The sequence below is a fragment of the Camellia sinensis genome, chromosome 1 (genome assembly GCF_055761805.1).
Source record: "Camellia sinensis isolate YWXY chromosome 1, ASM5576180v1, whole genome shotgun sequence".
NCBI classification, from domain to species: domain Eukaryota; kingdom Viridiplantae; phylum Streptophyta; class Magnoliopsida; order Ericales; family Theaceae; genus Camellia; species Camellia sinensis.
In genome coordinates, this window is record NC_138961.1 from 2,404,056 (window position 1) to 2,427,317 (window position 23,262).

Sequence of the window (23,262 nt, forward strand, 5' to 3'; positions counted from 1 at the left end):
CCCACTCAACTCCCAATGGCATCAATTTTATTTAAGATTCTACAAACCCCCTCCCAAAAAAAAAAAAAAAAAAAGAAAGAAAGAAATATCAAAAAAAACAATTAAAAAAAATAAAACCAATAAAAAAGCCCTCTTTGACATAAATAAGCTGCATTATCCTTTATGAAAAGAATATATATAATGCCCAAAAAATGTAATAGTGGTTGAGATCTAAATTAATCACAAGATGATATAATAAAGTAATAGAAACTAATTAAATTTATAAATATCGCACAAGACCAACATGTATGGCCACCACAACAACAGCCCCTCGCTACCTCCTCGCCACCAGCTGAAACAATTCCCACGACTATGGCCACCACCATTAGCAGCCAGACACCTCCCTCATCAACCATGGAACGATTCCTCTCTCTCTCTCTCTCACCTTCTCATCCCTTTTTCTCTCTCGTTAACCATAGAACTACTTCTGCAACCATGATTCATTGCTTCTGCATTGTCCTACCTCCAAACCCAACTTGAATCACTTTAGGATTAGAGCTATCAAAGAGAGAAACATAGGAAATTAAGGGTCCATCTGCTTCTTCTTCATCTTCTTCTTCTTCTTCCCCCAAGCAAAATCCATCTCCCCTGCAACTCTCAACCATCAAAATCCCTCTCCCTTAAAATTGACTACCACCATCTACCACCGAAGTTTGTGGGTTTTGTAAAAATTTCATCAGCATTTGATACCAGACAGCCTCCACCTCAATCCTAAGATTTGGATCAATACAATTGGTCTCTCAGTGATGGCAACCAAATCAGGCATATTAGAATGATTCATAACTTGTAGATCATATGCATAGACTAGTCACTAGTCTTATTCACCAGTAGTCTGCACAAGAACATTTCCCATCCCTAAAATGGTGATACCGATGAATATCTCTGACAATTATTTCCCTCTTCAAAAGATAAGAAGTATACTTGATGAAGTTATGACAGTCTGTACAAACTCGGAGGTTCTTCATAACCCGAATAGGTGTTCCACAACTAGTGCTAAGAAGACCATAAGCAATTGCAAGTTTCTCGCTATGGAACCCTAAAAGCAATTCTTTCTGCTCATCTTCTACATCCTGCATCACCATATCTACATCAATCGAATACCCAATTTCCTTTAGCTTTTTGATTAGCTTGTCCAAGTAAGTATAAATTTCAAATTCCTGTGGATGAGACCTATCTCCCATAACAAAAGTGTAGACTTTGTTCTTCAATTGGATCCAAGATTGACCAGGGCTTTTCCTAACTCCCCTTTCTTTCATCAAAGCCCTCAATTTAGCTGCCTCTTCCCATCTAAGACCGGTTGCACAAGTGTTCGATAACAAAACATAAGGTCCGGCTTCAAACGGTTCAAGTTCAAGTAGTTTTTCAGAAACCCAACTAGCCATCTCAATGTTTCTATGAACTCGGCAGGAAGATAGAAATGATTTCCATACAGCACTTAGATGAGAGATACCGTTCTCATAAATAAAACCCTCTATCATATCCAACCGATCGGCACGACCAAAAAGATCTACCATGGATGTGAAATGCTCAACTGAAGGCTTGATGCCGTAAACTTCTTTCATTAACTTAAAATATTTGCAGCCTTCTTTGAACAAACCGGCATAACTGCATGCGGTTAAAACCCCAACAAAAGTCACTTCATTTGGTCTAATCCCCTCATTGAGCATCAACTCAAAAAGCCGAATGGCCTCCGTGCCTTCCCCATGTGAAGCGCAGCTAGATATCATTGAAGTCCATAACACGACATTCTGAACATTAGTGTGTCTGAAAATCGTCCAAGAATCTACTAACCTTCCACATTTTGCGTACATATTGATCATGGATGAACCCAAGAAAACATCTGGTTTGTGCCCAGTTTTAAGAATGTGGACATGGATCTGTTGACCAAAATCCAAAAGCCCAGAGTTTCCGCATGCCGAAACAATGCTTGTGAGGGTGAACTTGTCCACCTCAATGTGTTCACAAACCATAGTATTAAAAAGTTTCAAAGCATCTTCAAACCTACCATTTTGAATATACCCAGTAACCATTGAACTCCAAGAAATAGATGCAGCAACAGATTCATCTTCATCACTAGAAATCTTGGAATTTCTTGTTCTGAAATCTAGGGCCGAATTTCGGAAAACTACCAATGCCTTCTCCATCTGTCCACATTTACAATACATATCAATCAGTGAATTCTTTAAGAAACCATCATTGTGGATTCCAATCCTCAGCACCCTACCATGGATTTGTCTCCCCAATTCAAGTATAGACAAAGAAGAAACCAAGACCAAAGCTATGGAGAAAGTGACATTGTTTAATACTGATCCAAATTCCACCATCAGATAGAGAAGATCCAATGCAATTCTTTCAAACCCATTTCGAAGATGGCCATCTATGATCGTATTCCAGCTTGCAACATCTTTGAAGGGCAACTGTTTGAACAAATTCATAGACTTGTCCATTTCTCCAATCTTTATATATGCACCAATCATTATATTCCATGACACAGTATCTTTTTCAGCCATTGATTCAAATAGCTCTTCTGCATAATCAAAGAACCCGCACTTTGCATAAAAATCGAGAATAGAGTTTGCCAGCACGGCATCCAAATCAATCCCATAACGTAGTATCGACCCATGAATTGATTTACCCACTCGAAGCTCGTTCAAACTAGAACAGCACTTGAAAATGCTTGAAAAAGTGAATTGATTAGGGACAACACCCTGTTCACGCATCTTAGAAAAGAGATCCACTGCCATTCTATGAGAACCGTTTCGAGCAAAACCCGAAATCATAATGGTCCATGTTTGGACGTCTCTGTGAGGAATTTCATCGAACAGTCTTTGTGCATGACCCAAATGCCGGGACTTCACATAAAGATTCAAAATGTAGTTTCCATCTCGTGGTTGTAGAAGAGAACCGTTCTTGATTAGTTTAGCATGAATGATCTCGATAGAGAATTCGTTCCTCAGATTCAAATCAACCGAAGAATTCAACAATCTGGGTTGTGGGTCGTCAATGCGTAGTGACGATGATGAGGAGTGAATCAGACAATACGATTGGAAGTGGTGAATTTCATAGGAAGTGAGGTTGATGATGTTTCTGGTGAAAGAAAGAAGAGGAAGAAAGTGAGAACAACTTAATACTACGCGATTGCAAAAGTAACCACACATAGCTCCTCCATCCCATTGATATCCTCGCCGCTAATTCAAATATTAATAATAACTTTTATTTAATTCTTAAGCTATCATTTTTAAAAAAATATATAAAATACACACACACAAAAAAAAAAAAATCTAATAAAAAAAAAATCCCTATTCTCACTCCACTTTTCTCTAAATTCACTCTTTTCTTTATCCTTATTATACAGTATATTTAGCGCAAAATGAGGGGAAAATAATAATTATGTATAATCAACACAAAATAAGAATATATTTAAAACAAGATGGAATAAAAATAGCAGCTCCTTCAAAAAAATAATAACCTCATTTTATTTTATTTTTTGCGTTTAACATTGGTCACCACTAAATAGTTTCCCACTTTATCACTTCGCCAACATTGAGCTTTCTACAAATATAATTTACACAAATAAAAGAAAAACTTCTTAAACTACCTTGCTATTCCTTGCATTCAATTTACTTTCTAGTGCTTCCACTTTCCAACATCGTTTTCTGTCTAACCAAACAGAGCAATTAAGGACCTTATTAGGTACCATGAATCCATGATTTCATGTATGACAATTTGGTAGGGAACAATGAAAACTTAACAAGTTCACATTTATCGACAACTGAAAGTAACAAAAATTAGAAGAAATCGACACCAGACACAAGTTCACATTCGTCAATATATTTGGCCAGTAAAGAAATCGAAAGGAAGCCATTTTACATATTTTCATATGCTTGTATTGTACAAAAGAATATATCATGTCGAACCAAATGGAGTGTAATTTTCCTTTTCCTAGTGAACATATCAGAACAGTGACATTTCTTCTAAAAGTGAGGTCAGCCGACAGTTCAATTGGTTACAAAGGAGGATAGAAATAGGAAGATAAGGAAAGACCAAAGAAAAGCAAGCCAGCAACTGCTGCGACTGTTTTCTGTGAGATCTTGGATGCAAGCATTCTTCCTCCCACCACTGCCAGAGATGTACAGATGGTGTGTCCCAGTGTAGCACCCAAAGCAACTCCAATCGCATTTTTGTGCGTAGTGAGCTGCAAAATCACAAAATGTAAATTCCTGACACAAGTATAACATTCGTACAAGAATTTCTTTTTAGACCTTTGTTGATGGTTAAGGAAGTAGTAACTAAGTCTTCCATTTTGAATTAAATTCCGATTCCCCTAAAAGATATTTAACTGGAAGAAAATTGTTTGATTAGATACTTAGAATAAAATCCAAAGCTCCTTGTAGGATAAATTTATCGATAAACAAGCATAAATATTTAAACAAGTAGAAGTAGAAACAACTTAAAGGTTTCCTATGTTGGTTTTTTCTATTCTTCATCCAAAAACTATTTTCTAAATTAATGCCTTGAGCCTTTTTCTCAATTGCATTGCACAAAATTTAGAAACAAGAAAAGACAAAGTTTCCCTATTTCATGTATATGATCCATTAAAGGTTTGCTATGTTGGTTTTTTCTATTCTACATTGGCTTCATGCTCGTGTTTAATGCTTGCCAAATTTCAGGTCAATCAAAGATCAAGAGCTACCTCATCCATATAGCTCTCAAATTAAAGTTACATACAAAAATACAAGTCACCTAACTCTGGTCCCCAGTTGATCTGAAATTTGGCACCCATTAAATATATAAGATAAGCATGAAATTCAACAGTGAGATTGCAAAAGGTGAGGATAACAAAAGTTATTGAGTGTAAGAATAATTTTTTTTACACCAGGTGCAAATGGATCCCTCCCGAGTTTCAACTCCCAATTTGCTCTTGATAAATTAAAAAACTAAAATATGTGAGCAAAAATGATAGCATGCAGATAAGAAATGTCCAATTCAACTCAACAATTTTATTTTTTTCCCATTGTGTGTTTGGAGATGGAGCTTTGGGTCAAATCTCACTAATAGAAAATGGAAATATATATATATTATTCAATTAAGTTTCATGGAAAAGGAGATTATCTTACAGCAATTGTTGCAATCTGGCTCTGATCCCCCCACTCAGCTAGAAAGGTTAAAATAAATGACTGCAGGCAAAGTGATATTGAGAGGGCATAAAATTCAATCATGATTTAATTTATGAGGATCCAACAAAGCACAAGTGATGATGGACATAAAAATCCCCCAAAAGTAATAGCTTAAAAACCCACAAAAAAAATTGCTTTAAATCTGATTCACTTGGTGCTCAAAAAATAAACAACAAAAATGGGGGAAGAACCTGATTTTTCATTCCACCAAAATGACACTGACATACGACATACCTCCAAGAATATGGGAGTACAAAATCTAGACAAGAATGGCGGGCTGTTGTTTTCCCTTGTCCGGTCTCAAGCTTCTCTTCCAACTGAATATATGAAATCAGCATTGGCTTGGGTATAAATACTGTATCAAGTTTTGAAAAAATCATTGGGAATGTGCGAAGCAATCGTAGGCATGTGATACCTATGGAATCTTGGTACGATACCAAAAGTTTTTCCTTCTTTTCTTTCTCTTTAAAATTTTGATCTTTTTGCCTCCAAAATCCCCATAACCAGATCTATCATGTCACCCTTTTTAGGCTATTTTCTATAATCCTAAACCCATTCCCTTTCAATCTTCAACCCTAGCTTGCAAAAGATTACAAAACCATGAAGGCTATTGTTCATGGGTATTGTTCACAATACCTGAAGAGCCCACAAATTGCCCCAAAAATCTTTTCTTCATTCCCCATACCCCCTGTTTGTTAGGGGTATACAAGGGGCGGATATGAGGAGAGACCGGATATAATATGAGGTGGGTCCTACATGTTTTCTTGTCTCCCTATATCCCGTGTTTGGCTACTCCGAATATCCCGTGTTTGGCTACTCCGAATATAGCGAGTCCAGATAGTATATCCCCCAAAAGTGGGGGATATGCAATACCAACCCCCCTTCCATGGTATTGTATATCCCCCACTGTCGGATATAGGGAGTCTTTCATCCAAAGGTCAAAAATAATTATTCTCCTCTTATCCCATCCTATATCCTATCTTAATCAAACATAATATAAGTGACCCTACAGTATATATAATCCATCTCATATCCTACAACATATTATATCTCATCTTTATCCTTAGGTATTACATATTCTTCTCAAACCCTTATATCCAATCCGGACAATCAAACGGAGCCTAAGATTGTTTGTGACTATGTTATGGAATAGGTTTTAGCTTAAATTTGTTTACACAAGATTGTTCATGAGGTGGGATTTTGTTCAAATATGCATGCCGGATTTTGGACATGCTTTGTTTATAGGCATCATGTCTTAAAAAAATGATAAGCATACTGAGTAAGAAAAACATACTTCCTCTATTTCTTTTTTCTGAGATGCTTTTGAGTCTGATCTCCAAGCAATATAAAGTAATCGCATGCCAAAAAAGGCATAAAGAACTGCAGCAAAAAATGACAACTTCTTACATGCATTTTTTTTTGGGTGACTATTCTTACATGCACTACTAGCACAAGAAATCCAACTGGAAAATTTAATTTGCAAAACCATTTACAAAATGCAATGTAAAACTTCAGTTTCTTAGGTAAGATTTGAACATTCAAATGTTCTCATTTTGGATCATTTTCCCCTTGCATAGGAAAGAAGTATGAGCATTAAAATAAGAGCAATGCTATAGACCACTAATTTATCATCACTAACCCCACCACTAGTGAGGTGGCAATTGAAAAAAAAAAGAAAAAAAAAAAAAACAAAGCACAAAACACATGTGGCAGCGGGTGCGACCCACTACCACATCATTAGAGCTACCACTAATTAGTGGTCTAAAGCATTTTTGTTAAAATAACTGTACAATAAAGTCAAACGTGAACACACTAAAAAGTGACAGGACTAAGGGTAACGTAAGAAAATTAAATTGAAACAATAGTATTGAAGCTTTGAATAATCAGCTTAGGGTATGATGAGATATCACCCCTTATTTATACATGAAGATTAGGGTTTACAAACAAGACAATTACAAGATGATCCCTGAGGGCATCACAATGATTACAGACCCAAGTGCCTTTCGGCTAATAAAATACTAAGACTTTCGGTGATTATAATATGCCAACACTCCCCCTCAAGCTGGTGCGAAGATATCTCTCATGCCCAGCTTGCCTAATATGTCATGAAACGGTTTATTCTCAATTCCCTTGGTGAGAATGTCAGCAAGTTGTTCACCAGACTGAACAAAAGGAGTACAAATGGTACCACTAGTGAGTTTTTCCTTAATGAACTGGCGATCAATCTCAACATGTTTTGTCCTGTCATGTTGAACTGGATTGTGAGCAATGTTGATGGCGGCCTTATTATCACAATATAACCGCATGGAGTCCGTCTGAGCAATACCTAGATCACTCAACAATAATTTGATCCATAAAAGTTCACACACACCTTGTGCCATAGCTCTAAACTCAGCTTCTGCACTTGACCTGGCAACCACATTTTGTTTCTTACTCCTCCAAGTAACTAGGTTGCCGCCGACAAATGTGCAATACCCTGACGTTGATCTCCTATCAGTTACTGACCCGGCCCAGTCAGCATCTGTATAGGCTTCTACACGAAGATGGTCATACTTTGAAAAATACAGACCCTTACCAGGAGCAGACTTCAGATACCTCAAGATTCTCATGACAGCCTCAAAGTGAATCTGATGAGGAGCATGCATAAACTGACTAACTACACTGACAGCAACAGCAATATCAGGACGGGAGTGAGATAGGTAAATGAGCTTACCCACTAATCGTTGATAGCTCCCCCTATCCACAACTTCTCCTCCTTCATCATCTCCCAATTTTTGATTGGGTTCCAGTGGGGTGGCACATGCCTTGCAGCCAAGCATCCCAGTTTCCTTCAACAGGTCAAGCACATATTTTCTCTGTGAGATAAATATCCCATCCTTAGAGCGAGCAACTTCAATTCCCAGAAAATACTTCAAGCTTCCCAAGTCTTTGATTTCAAATTCTTTGGCTAAGTATTTCTTCAACAGAGGTATTTCCTCACTATCATTGCCTGTAAGAACTATGTCATCTACATAAACAATAAGCGCTGTAATCTTACCGCATGAGGAATGTTTCACAAACAATGTGTGATCTGCCTGACTTTGTTTGAAACCATATTTAAACATAGCCTGAGTGAATCTTTCAAACCAAGCCCTTGGAGATTGTTTGAGACCATATAATGACTTCCGAAGTTTGCATACTTTCCCTTCTGTTTGATGATCCTCAAAACCCGGAGGAATGTCCATATATACTTCTTCTTCGAGGTCACCATGGAGAAAAGCATTCTTGACATCAAACTGATAAAGCGGCCAATCTAAATTAGCTGCGAGAGAGAGAAGTACTCTGACTGAATTCATTTTAGCCACGGGTGCGAAGGTCTCCTGATAATCAATGCCATATGTCTGAGTAAACCCTTTTGCCACAAGTCTTGCCTTGTAACGCTCAATAGACCCATCTGCTTTGTGTTTCACAGTATATACCCATTTACAGCCCACAGGTCGTTTGCCCGTAGGTAACTCAGTCAATTCCCAAGTGCCATTCTTTCTAAGTGCTTTCATTTCCTCAATCATGGCTAGTTTCCATTCAGAGATAGCAAGAGCATCCTGAAAATGGTTAGGAATGCTAACAGAGGAAATATTGGACACAAACGCTCTATATGAGGATGACAAATGAGAGTATGATACAAACTGTGAGATAGGATGTTGAGTACAAGATCTCACACCCTTCCTTTTGGCAATAGGAACATCAAGATCAATGGACTCACGAGATTCAAAGTTACCTGGACTCTCATCAGAAGCAGGAGATGGCAGTGGAGTAGCAGAAACAGTCCCTTGTATCCAGTTAACTTGTTTTCTGTCGATGTCCCGGACATAAACATGCCCATCCTTATTCTTGGTGACAGTGGGTTCTATAGTTCCAGTAGAAGAGGGGGGTGCAAGAATAACTGGTTCTACCATAGGAGGCACAGGACTCACTTCTACCATAGGAGACACAGGACTCACTTCACACCAAGGCTCCCCCGGAAATGAGGACGGTGACACCGGAGAGGACAAGAAATAGGACTGGGATTCAAAGAAAGTGACATCCATGGACACAAACCACCTACGGGAGGAAGGGTGGTAACATTTATACCCCTTTTGAGTAGGAGAATAACCAAGGAAAACACACTTGAGGGAGCGAGGGTCCAACTTACCACGAGAGGGAGAGTGATTATGGACAAAACAGACACAACCAAATATTTTGGGAGGAATAGAAAACAAGGACTGAGAACCGAGGAGGACGTGAAGCGGAGCCTGTTTGTCCAAGACCTGGGTAGGGAGACGATTAATAAGATGGGCAGCGGTGAGAACAGCGTCGCCCCAATAGGGTTGAGGCACGTTCATAAAAAAACACATGCACCGAGCCATGTCAAGAAGATGCCGATTCTTGCGTTCGGCCACCCCATTTTGTTGAGGGGTATTGGTGCAAGAGGTCTGATGGATAATGCCATGAGTAGAGAAATAGTTTCCTAACCCAGAATCTATGTATTCCCCGCCATTATCAGAACGAAATATTTTGATAGTGGCCCCAAACTGAGTACAAATCATCTTATGAAAAGTGCGAAACACAGAGAAAACTTCACTCTTATCTTTCATGAGATACACCCAAGTAGCACGAGAAAAATCATCAATAAATGTAACAAACCAGCGATGACCTTTCACAGACAGAACACGAGAGGGACCCCAAACATCAGAATGTATTAATGAAAAAGGAACTAAGCTTTTATTCAAACTGGGAGCAAAAGAAGCTCTATGTTGTTTTCCAAGTTGACAAGACTCACAAAGAAAGTCAGACACATGATGATTTGCGAAACTAGAAGGAAATAAATGCTTAAGTAAATGAAATGAGGGATGCCCAAGACGCCGATGCCACAACCATACATCAGCGGGGGTAGTAGAAGACGCGGTGGAAGAATAAGCAAGTTTGTCCGGTTGATCTAGGAAGTAGAGACCATTTTCTGCACTACCACTGCCAATCATCCTCCCCGTGACAAGGTCCTGAAAAAGACAATGATCAGGAAAAAACGTCACACAACAATTCAAATCCTGGGTAAGACGACTTAAGGATAACAGATTAACAGAAAACTTGGGAACATGGAGAACAGAAGATAGATGCATGGTGGGAGTGACTTGGACTAAACCTTTTCCAGAAATGGAAGAAACAGTTCCATCGGCAATCCTAACTTTGTCCTGACCTGAAGAGGGCTTATAGGCAGAAAAAAGATCAGGGGAGCCAGACATATGATCTGAGGCACCAGAATCAATAATCCAAGGCAAAGATGTATGACACAGGAAAGCACAAGGAACAGATGCTAAGTTACCTGAGCGGGCAAAGGACGAGGAAGCGGTACTGAGAGCAGTAGAAGATCGGCGGTCCAACAATTGGCGCAAAGCATCCTCCAACTCAGTATCAGAAGCTTGGGTAACAGAAGTGGAATTAGAATCAAGGGTATCCACGGCACTAGACTGATGAGCCCGGGAATAGGAACCACGTCCTCGAGAGTGGCCTGACCGACCTCATCGAGAACCTGACCGATCACCTCGACCCCCAGATGGAGTCCCATGAAGCTTCCAACATGTCTCACGAGTATGCCGCGGCTTCTTGCAACAATCACAGAATACAGACTCCTTAGCAGCAGACGGAGGAGGCAGGCTGAGGCCATCTCGAGGAGTAGACAGTAATGCGGAACGGTCAGCAGAGACAGGGGACATCATAGCTGACCGACGACTTTCCTCATTTTGTACATAGGCAAATGCCTCCTGTAGTGAAGGAAGGGTGTCCATACTCAGAACTCGACCCCTAACTGGATCATACTCCATATTTAGGCCGGCCAAAAATTTAAAGACCCGTTCCCGAGCAATGAACTTCTTGTACCCGACAGAATCAGTAGGGCAAACGGGCTTATAGTCTTCCAGGTGGTCAAGGCGTTTCCAGCCGTTGGTGAGGAAAGTGAAGTACTGAAGAACAGTCTGCTCCCCCTGAAGTGTGCTTTCAATAGAGCGACGCAACTCAAAGGCCTGTGAAAAATTTCCTTTGCGGGAATAGGTAACAGCCACAGCCTCCCAAATGTCCTGGGCAGTCTCCATAGATAAGTAGCCCTCACCAAGTTCTGGAACCATCGAATGGATAAGCCAACTCATAATCAAAGAGTTAGTAATCTCCCATTGGTCATAACCTGAGTCAGTGGTACTAGGTGCCTGTATCCTGCCATCAACATCCCCCATCTTTCCTCTGCTTTTCAAAAACAAAGTCAAACTTTGAGACCATGCTAGGTAGTTCTGACCATTAAATAGAGAGGTGGTGATTTTCAGACTAGGGTTGGGATTCTCAGTCATGGTAGTAGGTAGAATGAGACTCTCACTCTTTGGTGTTTGAGACGAAGAGGACACACTAGTGGAATCTGTCATGGATACAATACTACCAAACCCACAACAAACTAGTAGAAATCACAAACCCGGAAGGTGGTAGTGAGATAACAGGCACAATGACCACTATAAAGACATAACAAAAAAATTAAGAAATGATGATTTTTTTTTTTTTTTTTTTTTTAAATATATATATCTATATATTTTTTTTTATTTCATTTTATTTTATTTTATTTATTTATTTTTATTTTTTTTTTTTTATTTTTTTTTATTTATTTATTTATTTTTTTTTGTTTAAATTGATTTATTTATACATGTCTTTATATATATATATAACTATATATCCTGATATATATATATAAATAGAGCCGGATATATATATAGTTATATATATATATATATATATATTTATAGACCACAGTGATCAGAGGCTGAGGACGAACAGAGAAGACGAGCGACGAAATGGCTGGAGGAGGTCGCCGAGCTGCGGTGCTGTCGGTCGAGTGACGATCGACAGAGGAGGTCGACGAGGAAGACGGCTGAGGAAGACGAGCTGAGGACGAACAGAGAGAGAGAGTTGACGGCCGACGATGGTGACGATGAGCTGGCGACGGGGACGATGAGCTAGCGATGGTCGATGATGGGCGACGATGGCGACAGAGAGAGAGAGCTGAGGAGATGAGGAGATTGACTGAGGAAGACGGTTGAGGAGATCGACTGAGGAAGATCGACTGAGGAAGACGGCTAAGGCAGATCCACCCAGGTAAGCTTCGAACCCTAGAGTGTTGTTGGTGAATAGGTCTGCCAACGAGGGTGAGCCGAAACCCTATAGGTTCAGCTCTGATACCATGAAGCTTTGAATAATCAGCTTAGGGTATGATGAGATATCACCCCTTATTTATACATGAAGATTAGGGTTTACAAACAAGACAATTACAAGATGATCCCTGAGGGCATCACAATGATTACAGACCCAAGTGCCTTTCGGCTAATAAAATACTAAGACTTTCGGTGATTATAATATGCCAACAAGTATGTGGAGTATGCAGACAAAAAGACAAGCTAGACTCATAAAAGCCAGGAAGAACCTTACAACAATTGGATGTCATGCAAGTGGAAGTGGCAAATATTTCTTCAATGCAATTGAAGCTCAACCAAAAACAACAATAGAACCATAAGCCTAATCAATAAACACTATTTAGTGGCCTGAAAGCATATTTGATGATCTAATCATAGGCTATGGAATCTAAAATTTATCATGCACTTCTGTATTTCAATGATAAAGGAGAAAGGCAGGCCCAAACCACAATTCTACAACTACACATCAAGAAATGGAGACTAAACCAAATCCAAACATAAGAGTTCTTTGTAGAGAAAAGCTGTATTTCCTAGAAATTCAGAATATACACCTGTAGCAGCACTGTTTGTGTGCTCCCTTGCTATCAAATTCAGCACAATCATTCCAAGACCAGCAGAAAGCACCTAATTCACATGGAAAACAAATTCAACATTGGCAACAAATAAGGTTAGTTACATGACAATAGTGCACCACAAGTGCAAAAAGGTGTCAGAAACATCGAAGGAGAATACACAATTAATATTTGCTAAATAAAACCCAGAAAAATTGTTAACTAACCGTCATTACAAACAAGGCACTAAGGGCACCAGACAAAACAATTGATTTAGGGTGACGCATTGCCATAAGAGCTGCAATTATGAAAGTCTCATCTCCAATCTAGCAACAAAAAGATTACTAAAAACATTCATTCGATCAATGTTTAACACTATCCGATAAATGACGCTATCAAGCACAGCAATTCATTGCAAATCACAAAGAAGCAAGCAAATTTACTTAAGATGGTCAACAGCCGGAGGCCGGGTTTTATTGTTAGGACAGTCGGCAGATGTCATTCTTATGAAAGTTGTGTGAATCTTTAGCAATGCACTTCAAGTATATATATATATATATACAATTTGGGGTAAATGAACAAACCTCACTGACAACCATCATCGATAAACTTGCAAAGAATGCATCAAAAATTCGGAGGCCATCAGAATCTGAACTGAGACCAAAATCAACTGATTTGGGATCAAAGTCGTGGCTTATAGAATCACCAAGTTTACTCAGAACAATCTGGTCCAACAAAACAATAATTATGGAAAAAGTACAGCAAAGCCAACTTGGAACTTCAAAATCTATGGCACCAATACATGGGAATGCTGATGAAGTAAACAGAAAAATCTGATATTCAAATCCCAAATTTTTATTTATTTATTTTTTTGTGTGCCCATTTTAACTCACTTTGCTACGCCGGCCAAGAACTTTGACTGATCCAATTAACTCATCCTTGTTAGTCTCATCCACGAATTCCTTGAAACCCAGAAAACACAACACTCAGATATATACATATATATAGAAATTAATTGATTGGTATTGATTGATTGATTGCCCGAGCAGAAACGCAATGAACAGCCAAGAGAAGAAAGAAGAGGAGGCAAAGGTTGAAAGAGACAACCATGGAACAGAGGGTTTGAGAGCAAACCCATGATTTATTATGGAATTTGAACCTCTGCTCCGTATTTGGATCCAATTCAACGAAAACGAAACACAAACGTAGGTGGGAGGCGAGAAATGAATCAAACAAAAAACTGAGAAATTTTAGGTGCTTAGTGTGGAATGGAATGGGGGGATCTAAAGGGAGGTGCAAGTGAAGAGATCGAACATGGATCTACTTCCTTCTTCTTCTGGTAATTCAAGTTCAAATTTTAGCAAAATTCAAATAATAAGGCCTATTTACGTTTTTTTTTTTTTTTGATTTTTTTTTTAATTTTAAAAAAAATTACTTATAAATCCCATTTTAACAAATGTTACTCTAACTAATCCTAAGTGTTTTTTCTTAAACTATTTAGCAAATGTTACTCTAATTAATCTTAAGTGTTTTTTCTTAAATCATTTAGTCTTGATGTAGTTGATGATTATCATTGTGAATATCACCAAACATCAACTACATCTTCAACCTCATCAAACATCAATAACATCATCAAACATGAACAACATCATCAAACATCATAAAACATCATCCAACATCAACTAAATCATCAAACATTATCAAGATCATCAATTAATATAATAATTAATAAAATTAAGCAAGAATTAGATGCCGAGAAAGTGTTGTGATTACCAATGTGGTTCAGAGACTAAACAATGGGCCAACACTGCTATATAATACTAGGGTTGCCAAAACCCATTTTAATAAAATTAAGCAAGGATTAGATGCCAAGAAAGTGTCGTGATTACCAATGTGGTACAGAGACTAAACAATGGGCCAACACTGCTATATAATACTAGGGTTGCCAAAACCCATTTGCAGAGATAAGATCAAATTGTGAGGCTGAGCGAGAAAATCTTCCACTTTTCCCAGAAAATTAGTGTTCAGAAATTTTTTTTGGCTCTTGATTCTTTCATCTTCTTTTTCTTGCCCCCCTTTCTGTAACATCCCCGCTTGGAGCAACATCAACTATGAGATCTAAGAATTGAAGTTTATGAGATCTGATGTTTGATGAGTTTGAAGATATAGTTGATGTGGATGATGTTCAATGTTAGAACGAAGCATGAAGGCGGAGAGGTCACCAATTCTCAAATCTCATATCTCAAATAAATCCCAATTCTCAGATGATGAACTACAACATTGGTCACCAATTCTCGGTTCGGAAAGGAGGCATAGAACGAATCATGATTCCCAAAAAACGGAGCAACATCACCTATGAGATCTGGGAATTGGAGTGTATGAGATCTGATGTTCGATGAGGTTGAAGTTGTAGTTGATGTCGATGATGTTGGTGATGTTGATGATGTTTGATGATTTTTTTTTTTTATGATGTTGGTGATGTTGATGATGTGTGATGATGTTAATGATGTTTGGTTATATTGATGATGTTTTGATGATGTTGGTGTAGTTAATGTTGCTAATGTAGTTAATGTTTTGATGATGTTGATGATGTGTGATGATGTTAATGATGTTTGGTTATATTGATGATGTTTTGATGATGTTGGTGTAGTTAATGTTACTAATGTAGTTAATGTTTTGATGATGTTACTGATGCAGGTAGTGTTGCTGATGTTTGGAAAAGAGAAAAATCTGAAAAATGCCTATAGTGAGATTAAAAATTTTAAATAGGATTTATTAGTCTATAAAATAAAAGACAGGACTAAATAATTTAACAAATTAAGATTTGAGATTGATTGGTGTTTTGTCCTTTTTTATATAACATTCCTCTCTATTTTTTTTATATATTTAAAAATTAAAAAAAAAAAGAATAATGCTTGGGATCTCCTTTTGGGGTCACCCCTTTGCCACGTGGCAGGGGGTGATTGGTGGAGCAAGAAAAAAAAGAAAAAGAAAAAGAAAAGGTAACCAATGAGAGAGAGAGGGGGTCAAAGGGGGTGGGGAGAAAAGGGGGATGAATCATTATTCAAAAAAAAATTAACTTCTAACCTATTCCTAAAAAAAAAACTCCGAGGATAATTTATATGCAAATAGAGAAGAAGGTCTGGCTAGGTGGCTCCGCATAATAAAATCACCAGATTACTATTAGTATGCCCTTTGGCAGAAAGATTTCGCAAGGTCCGCCCTCAATTTTGTAATTTCTGTAAAGTAATTTTGTAAATTAGAAGTATCACCCGATCAATTAAAATTGAATAGTTCAAACTAAACCAAGAGGAATGATTTTAATAGTCCCAGCAGATGGATTAATGAGATGAGAGACTATTTGGCCCAATTCGATTTGTCAATATCACTAAAAAAATTGATATTATTCTTTTATGCTTTGTGTATTAAAAAAAGATAATTTTTTTAAAGTTTTTGATATTAAAATTTTATAAGATAAATAACATACAATATTTTTATAATAATTAAATTTCCTTAACATTTTTATAGAGAAAATTCAATTTAGAAAAAATTTATCCGACTCAAAAAATTTTGACCCTGATTTAGAAAAAATTTAATTTTTATAAATAAATTTCTCTAATTTCATAGAGAAGTTCAAAAAAAATCTGAGTTAGGTGAAGTCAAGCAAATTTTCTCTTAGTCAAATTTTTTCTGTGAAAATGTTAAAAGACATTAACTAATAAAAAAAAATGTTGGACCCTCTACTACACAAAGTTAGAGAGGGACATTTTACTAATTGTCTCATTAAAAAAAGACATTTTAGTAGGGGTGGACGCGGGTCGATTGCGGCCACGGAATTTCTAATCCGCCATCCGTCCGCCAGATTGGCGGATTAGAGAAAATCAATCCGCATCCATTCGCCAATTCGGCAGATGTAGATTGAGTGGATTGGCGGTTTGGCGGATGGATGCGAATCGGTTTGGCAGTTTAAATTTTATAAATTTTCAACATAATTCAACTTGTACACTTCCTCAAAAAAAAAAAAAAAGAATTATAGTTAATGACTTAAAAAAATATTACAATCACTGCATGCCTCATCTAAAATAAGAAAGTTTGAAATTTTAGAATATCACAATCACTACATATCTCATACACATACTACAATTACAGCATGCATCCACATAAAGTATTATAGTCTGTGGTACTTCAAATATAAAAACAATTCAAACTACCGAAACCATGAACAGAGCAGTAGTAGAGATTGTATGTCTCTGTATTGTTACATCTATATCTGTTTTTTAAAACAAAAACCAACCAGCATATATCATATTTTCTATTTATTATTTTTAGAGATAGATTTAAAAACCAAAAAATATAGATAAATAATACGTTTATTTTTTTCAATTCAAAAAAGACATTCAAGTTGAAAACTTTTTCAACAGAATATTTAAATTCTTTTTTAATTGAAAACACAAACAGAATATTTAAACAAATTGAAAACACAAAGTCTTATGAATTACTAGGGGTACTCGCGGTTTGGCGGTTCAGTTGCGGCCAAAGAAATCTCAAATCCGCCATCTATCCGCCAGATTGGCGGATTGGAGAAAATCAATCCGCAACCGTCCGCTCATTATCACGCATCCGTCCAAAATGCGGCGGATCGATTCGGTTCGGTTGATTTTGGTGGATCAGTATATCCGCTGCTCACCTCTACATTTTAGTTAGTAATTATATTTACTATTTATGAAATTATAAACATTGAGACTTTATTTTTATTATAGAAAATGAAGAATAAAAAATTTTGTGTCCAAAATAATAAATAATTACCACGAATGCTCAAAATAGTAAAGTCGAAATTACCTAATTGATCTAGGGATTTTTATAGGCCAGTTCTATTTTTAAGAATTATTATCCAACAGGTCCTTAATAGCGACTTTTTTACCTATAAGTCCTGAACATTTTTATTTATTCCGTTTTTGCCCTTATATTTTTTTACACAGATTTGGAGATGAAAAAAACAAAAAAAACTCACTCTCTCTCTTTCTGCACATTTCTACACAGATCTAGAGATAAAGAAACCAGATTTACGAATCCAGATCCAAAGGCTGAGAGGTCGAGCATATCTACGCCATGGATGGTCGGGGAGAAGAGAGAGAGAGAATCTACTACCATCGTCACCGTATTCAAAGAGAATGTTCACTACGAAGTCTAGATCTACAACTGCTGTAGTCCACCATCGTCGAGCTACACATGGATGATTTCCTGCTTGGCCGAGCTATGTAGGGATGGTGAGATCGTCCACACTAAGATTACGCGACGTGGACGGTAGAATGGCGGAAGACAATGGATAGTGGTGGCGGCGATGACAATTCAAATATGAGATTAATGAGAGAATGAGAAAGAGAGAGAAAATAGGAGAGAGAGATAGAGAGAGAGAGAGAGAGAGAGAGAGAGAGAGAGAGAGAGAGAGAAAGAGAATGGGTTGAGAAGGAATGAGATTTGAACAGATCCATTGAATATGTAAAAAGAGATTTAGAGGTATGCGTATTAATGAAGAATGTGATAAATCTATTTAAATCAGTGATAAATTTGTTTAAATTAGTGATAAATTTGTTTAAACTAGTGATAAATTTGCAATGTTGAGTCTAGAGGTAAAAATGAAAATATTGTTTGATTTTTTTGGGTAGAACCTATTGGGTAATAAGACCGGTCCATAGGATCGGCCCGTAACTCCCCCATTGATCTACAATGTATGTCAACCTAGACAGTCTGCTCAATCCGCATCCCTTAGTGGATGGATGCGAATTGATTTTTTTTCAATCTATCCAATCCCATCTGTGAACACCCCAATAATGTAAGTGAAAGATGTACTTAATTTCTATGTGATCTACATATCTCATTCCACCTTATTATCTTATAATTATTAATAGTTTTCGGTTTTTGTAACTAGTAAGAGCATCCCTATCAGTTCCCTTGCTATTATAAGGGTTAATTTTTCAGAAATTCTTCTCCAACAAATCCCTTATACTATCTCTTAAATTTATGATTGCTACAGTGACTTCTTATTTGTAGGCAATCTGTAGCTTCCTTATATCTGATAAATTCTTATTTTATTTCGTTGAAAACATGAAGGAGAAGTCCCCTAGATGTTCCCCTGGACGTCCCCTCGGACATCTACCCAGATGTCCGTGAGTGCCCTATAGCTGAAAAAGAAAAATGCTAAAAAATGACCTAACCGATTGTCCACGGGGACATCCAGCCGGTCGACCCCCCGGACATTCGGGCCCTGCCTTTGCTTTTGCTGCTTTATTCTATAATTAATTCACTTCAAAGGCAGTGCTATAAAAACCCCCATTCTTGACTTCAAAGATATTGTTTAATTATTTTATTATTAAAAAAAATTCAAATTTAAAAATAATTGAAAAGATTATTTTAATAAAATAGAGAAAAAATAAGGAGTTTGTTGGGAAAAATAAATAAAAAAGTAATTTCTAAAATAAGAAATAAAATTTTTAATAATATTTTAAGATAAAATTTAAGTAAGTTGATGCTCTACGACCACTTTAGTAAGCAACCCCTATAATGTAAGTGAAAGATGTACTTCATTTCTATGTGATTCACATATCTCATTTCACCTTATTATGTGCTCATTTGGGAAGATAGGCGTAGGGTTTTTTTTGATTAAAATAGTCACAAAAGAAAAAAAAAATAGTTTAATAAGACAAAACATCACATTTAATCTAAAATTATTACATTTTTTATCTCACAAAAGTTAAAAAGTCAAAAAGTCCATTCTAAACGAGATTTTTTAACCCTAAACTAAACAAACTAAAAAATCAAAAAGGCAATCCACTTCCAAAATGAACCCTATCTTATAATTATTAATATTTTTTGTTTTCTGTGACTAGGAAGACCACTTCAGTTATTAGTATATTTTATATTTAGAAAAGACTATGATACAGAAAAAAAAATATATATAATTTTATATTTTTTAAATCATAATTATAGAAAAAGAAAAAAATTCATAAACTAACATAAATAAAGTATAATCAAATATTTCAAAATAATATTATAATTAAAAAAAATTAATAATAACTAAAGAAAAAAAATCAAATAACTAAATAATAGGGAGAATGTATAATAGAATTCTCAATTATATAAACATGGTTGCTTAGTTAATAAGTGGCCATCTATTAACACTCTTTGTAAACACAGTTGACCTATAAATCATTAAGGTAGTATTTAATACCGTTTATGTTTATAAAAATTTTATAAATTAATTTTTATTTATTTTTTAAAAAATATAAACTATAAACGCGTTTGTTTTGAATAAAATATTTTAAAAAATTTAAAAATATAAACTAAAAAATATGTTTGTTCATGCCTAAAATATTTATATTTATTTTTTATTATTTATGACAATGGGATCGTACACATTATAATTGAAAAAAATAATTAAAAAAAATTATTTAAAAAAAAATGAAAAAACCATTATTTGAAAAAAAAAATTTGTTAGTCAAAATTTTAAATTTCTGTTTAAAAACCAACGTAAACTTATTTTTTGAATTTACATTTTTTTCTCAAATTTACAAACTGAGACAACAATTTGTGAGTGTTTGGGAAGTGAGTTTTTTTGTAATTTTTTTAGTTGTAAGATATTATTGAAGATATTTTTTTTGTGTTGGGAAGATAGTTGAGTTTTTTTTTGTGGTTGGATGTGATGTTTGTGAAAGAAAAAGTGAAATGATTATGAGTTTTGATGTGATATTTTGTTTGGATTTATTTTTTTTTTTTGTTTTGTAACCAATTTGTCTTTATGGTAATTTTTAAAATTTTTGTAAATATAAATTAAAAATTAAAAATAAAATGATTGCCAAACAGATTCTTAAAAATGCTTTGAATTCCTTTTGTTGGAACCTATAACTGTCTTTAGATCTTAATTATTGATTTATGTGTAAGATCCAATTACGTATACATGAAACCCACCCTATCCATAGTTGAAATTTACAGAGAGTTGTGGAGTTTAAAAAAAACAAGAAAGATATCAATCATTATTAAATCATTAATATAAACTGACTTGTGATTCGACTTGCACGTAAAGTTCTATAATAATTTAAAAAAGTTGGCCAAGCTAATAACAATTCTGGAGATTATCAATTTTTGAACAAATAATATAAAATATTTATAATTTTATATATTTTTAAGATATCTCTTAAACAGTGCCAGCTTTAGGCACAAGCGACGCAAACGATTGCTTTGGAACCCGAAAAGTAGTGACAAAAAAAAACAAAAACTTGAAAAAATTTCACATAAGTTTTATTTTTTTTGTTATTATACTGGTTAAAAAGGACCTCTAAATTTTTTTTATTGATACAGTGAATTATCTAAAACTAATTGATGGTTATTTTTCCGAATATATGAATTGTATATAGAATATTATTGATTATAGTTATTACTTACAATTATTTATAAGAAAAGAAATGTTTCAAATTTAAATCGATTAAATCATACATTTAGTGAATTATGTTATAAGAAAAATTAAATGAGTTTGGTCGATAAGTTGATTAAAAAAAGCATGATTAGTAATTTTACAATTAAAAATGTGAAAGTTTAAAAAATTTAAATTACCAACTAATTTGATTCTGTCAAAAACTAATTCAAATATCAGTTCATATTAAAATTTTAATTTGAGCCATTTATATATATGTATAAAAATTTCATATTAGAAGCTTGTTTTGGACCTTGAAAAAGATTGAACCCGCTCTAAAAAAATATTTTGAAAAATTGCTATACACAGTGGTGATTTCAAAAAATAATTATAAATTCATAAAAATACTTATGATTTTAATTGTTAATATTTATAGATTTTATCACTAATTTGTAATTAATTTTCAAAATATATCCTGAATTGTTATTTCCTCGAAATATTTTTTTAATTTTTTTTTGACCAACGAGAATTTGATACTTGTAGAGTTGTGCTCCGTTCAAAAACAATACTCCCACAATAGTAAGGTCAAGTTTGGTTAAACTAAAAAAGTGTACTTATTTCATCTTTTTATTTTTTTATGTCACATCAATCAATATCTTCTCTCTATTTTTTCTACACATAATATAAAAAAAGTCAAAAAATATACTTATTTAACCTTCCTAAACTTGACCTAAAAGTTGGCAACTAGGCCCACACTTCCACTTTCATTTCCACTCCCAACCCCAATCTCACCAAGCCAATGAGACTCTCCCCAATGAGACGTGACGGTTTCACTTTTTAGGATCACTTTGAAGAATGAAATGTGTGTGTGGTGTGTGCAGGCCTGGCCAGATTTATGGAGCCCAAAATCGATAATTAATTGATTAATTTTTAAAGTCTTTTATATTTATTTTATTGAATGAAAAAAATTAAAAGCAAAAGATAAAAAATTTATATCAAAATTATAAAAAAATATTTAGTATTATATTTGTGGGGATGTATTTTCTGAATACCAACACGTGGCATGGTGACGCCGATGTGTCAGCCGAGGTGCCACGTGCCCTGGTAGTTAAGTCGAGGTAATCTCGGAGAAGCCGAGGTCATCTCCGAAGATATCGGAATCCGAGATAAGCGGATAAGGACAAGAGTCCTAGAATAAAGAGGGAACTCAACTTGGATATGGACAAGAGTCCTAGATTGGGAGAAGACTTCAGTTTGGGTAAAGATAAGACTCTTAGAGAGTTTATCCTAATCCCACTGGGAGTCCCAGATTAACAGTAATCCTAAGTCCATTAGGGCCAGGCTCCTTTTGGGACTAGGATTGTATTGGCTATAAAAGAGAGGCACCCCCATGGGTCTAAGGTATGTTTTTGAGACTCAAGCTTGTGAGTTTAGTACTTGATTTATCTTTGAGAGATATACTGACTTGATCGTCGGAGTGCCCCCGGGTGGTCGAAACCACCGCGGGATTCTTATATTTCTGTTGCAGGTCAGTCAGGTGCCATCTATTCTGCCAGTGCTCTCCAGCTGGTTACTAAGCGGGCAGTGTGGTCAGAAAATCACCCACACAATTTGGCGCCGTCTGTGGGAACGAAGGAAGAATAGATGGCCAGTAACGGACAACAGGAAAATATTGGGGATGACGCTCCCACTGGGAGTGGCAGACCAATTGACCTTGACGTCGAAGGAGATAACCATAATGCAGAAGCCCGTGACCAGGGTCACAGAGAGAACGACGTCATCCCAGAAGGCGACACGTCAAAAAGAGCAAACCAAGGAAAGTACTACAATGAAGATAACCTCCAGGT

The 23,262-nt window shown here is 35.9% G+C and overlaps 1 pseudogene across 1 annotated transcript; it reads right to left on the reverse strand.

The window, feature by feature from the left end:
- Positions 1–140: 140 nt before the first annotated feature.
- LOC114300757 (pentatricopeptide repeat-containing protein At5g04780, mitochondrial-like) lies at positions 141–14,423 on the reverse strand (annotated as a pseudogene). Its single transcript, XR_014365434.1, has 10 exons — positions 14,116–14,423; positions 13,902–13,970; positions 13,593–13,733; positions 13,236–13,334; positions 13,009–13,081; positions 6,511–6,596; positions 5,451–5,533; positions 5,157–5,216; positions 4,050–4,234; positions 141–3,024 (listed from the first exon to the last, which is right to left on the reverse strand). The product of XR_014365434.1 is annotated as a pentatricopeptide repeat-containing protein At5g04780, mitochondrial-like (transcript).
- Between the last annotated feature and the right edge of the window lie 8,839 nt (positions 14,424–23,262).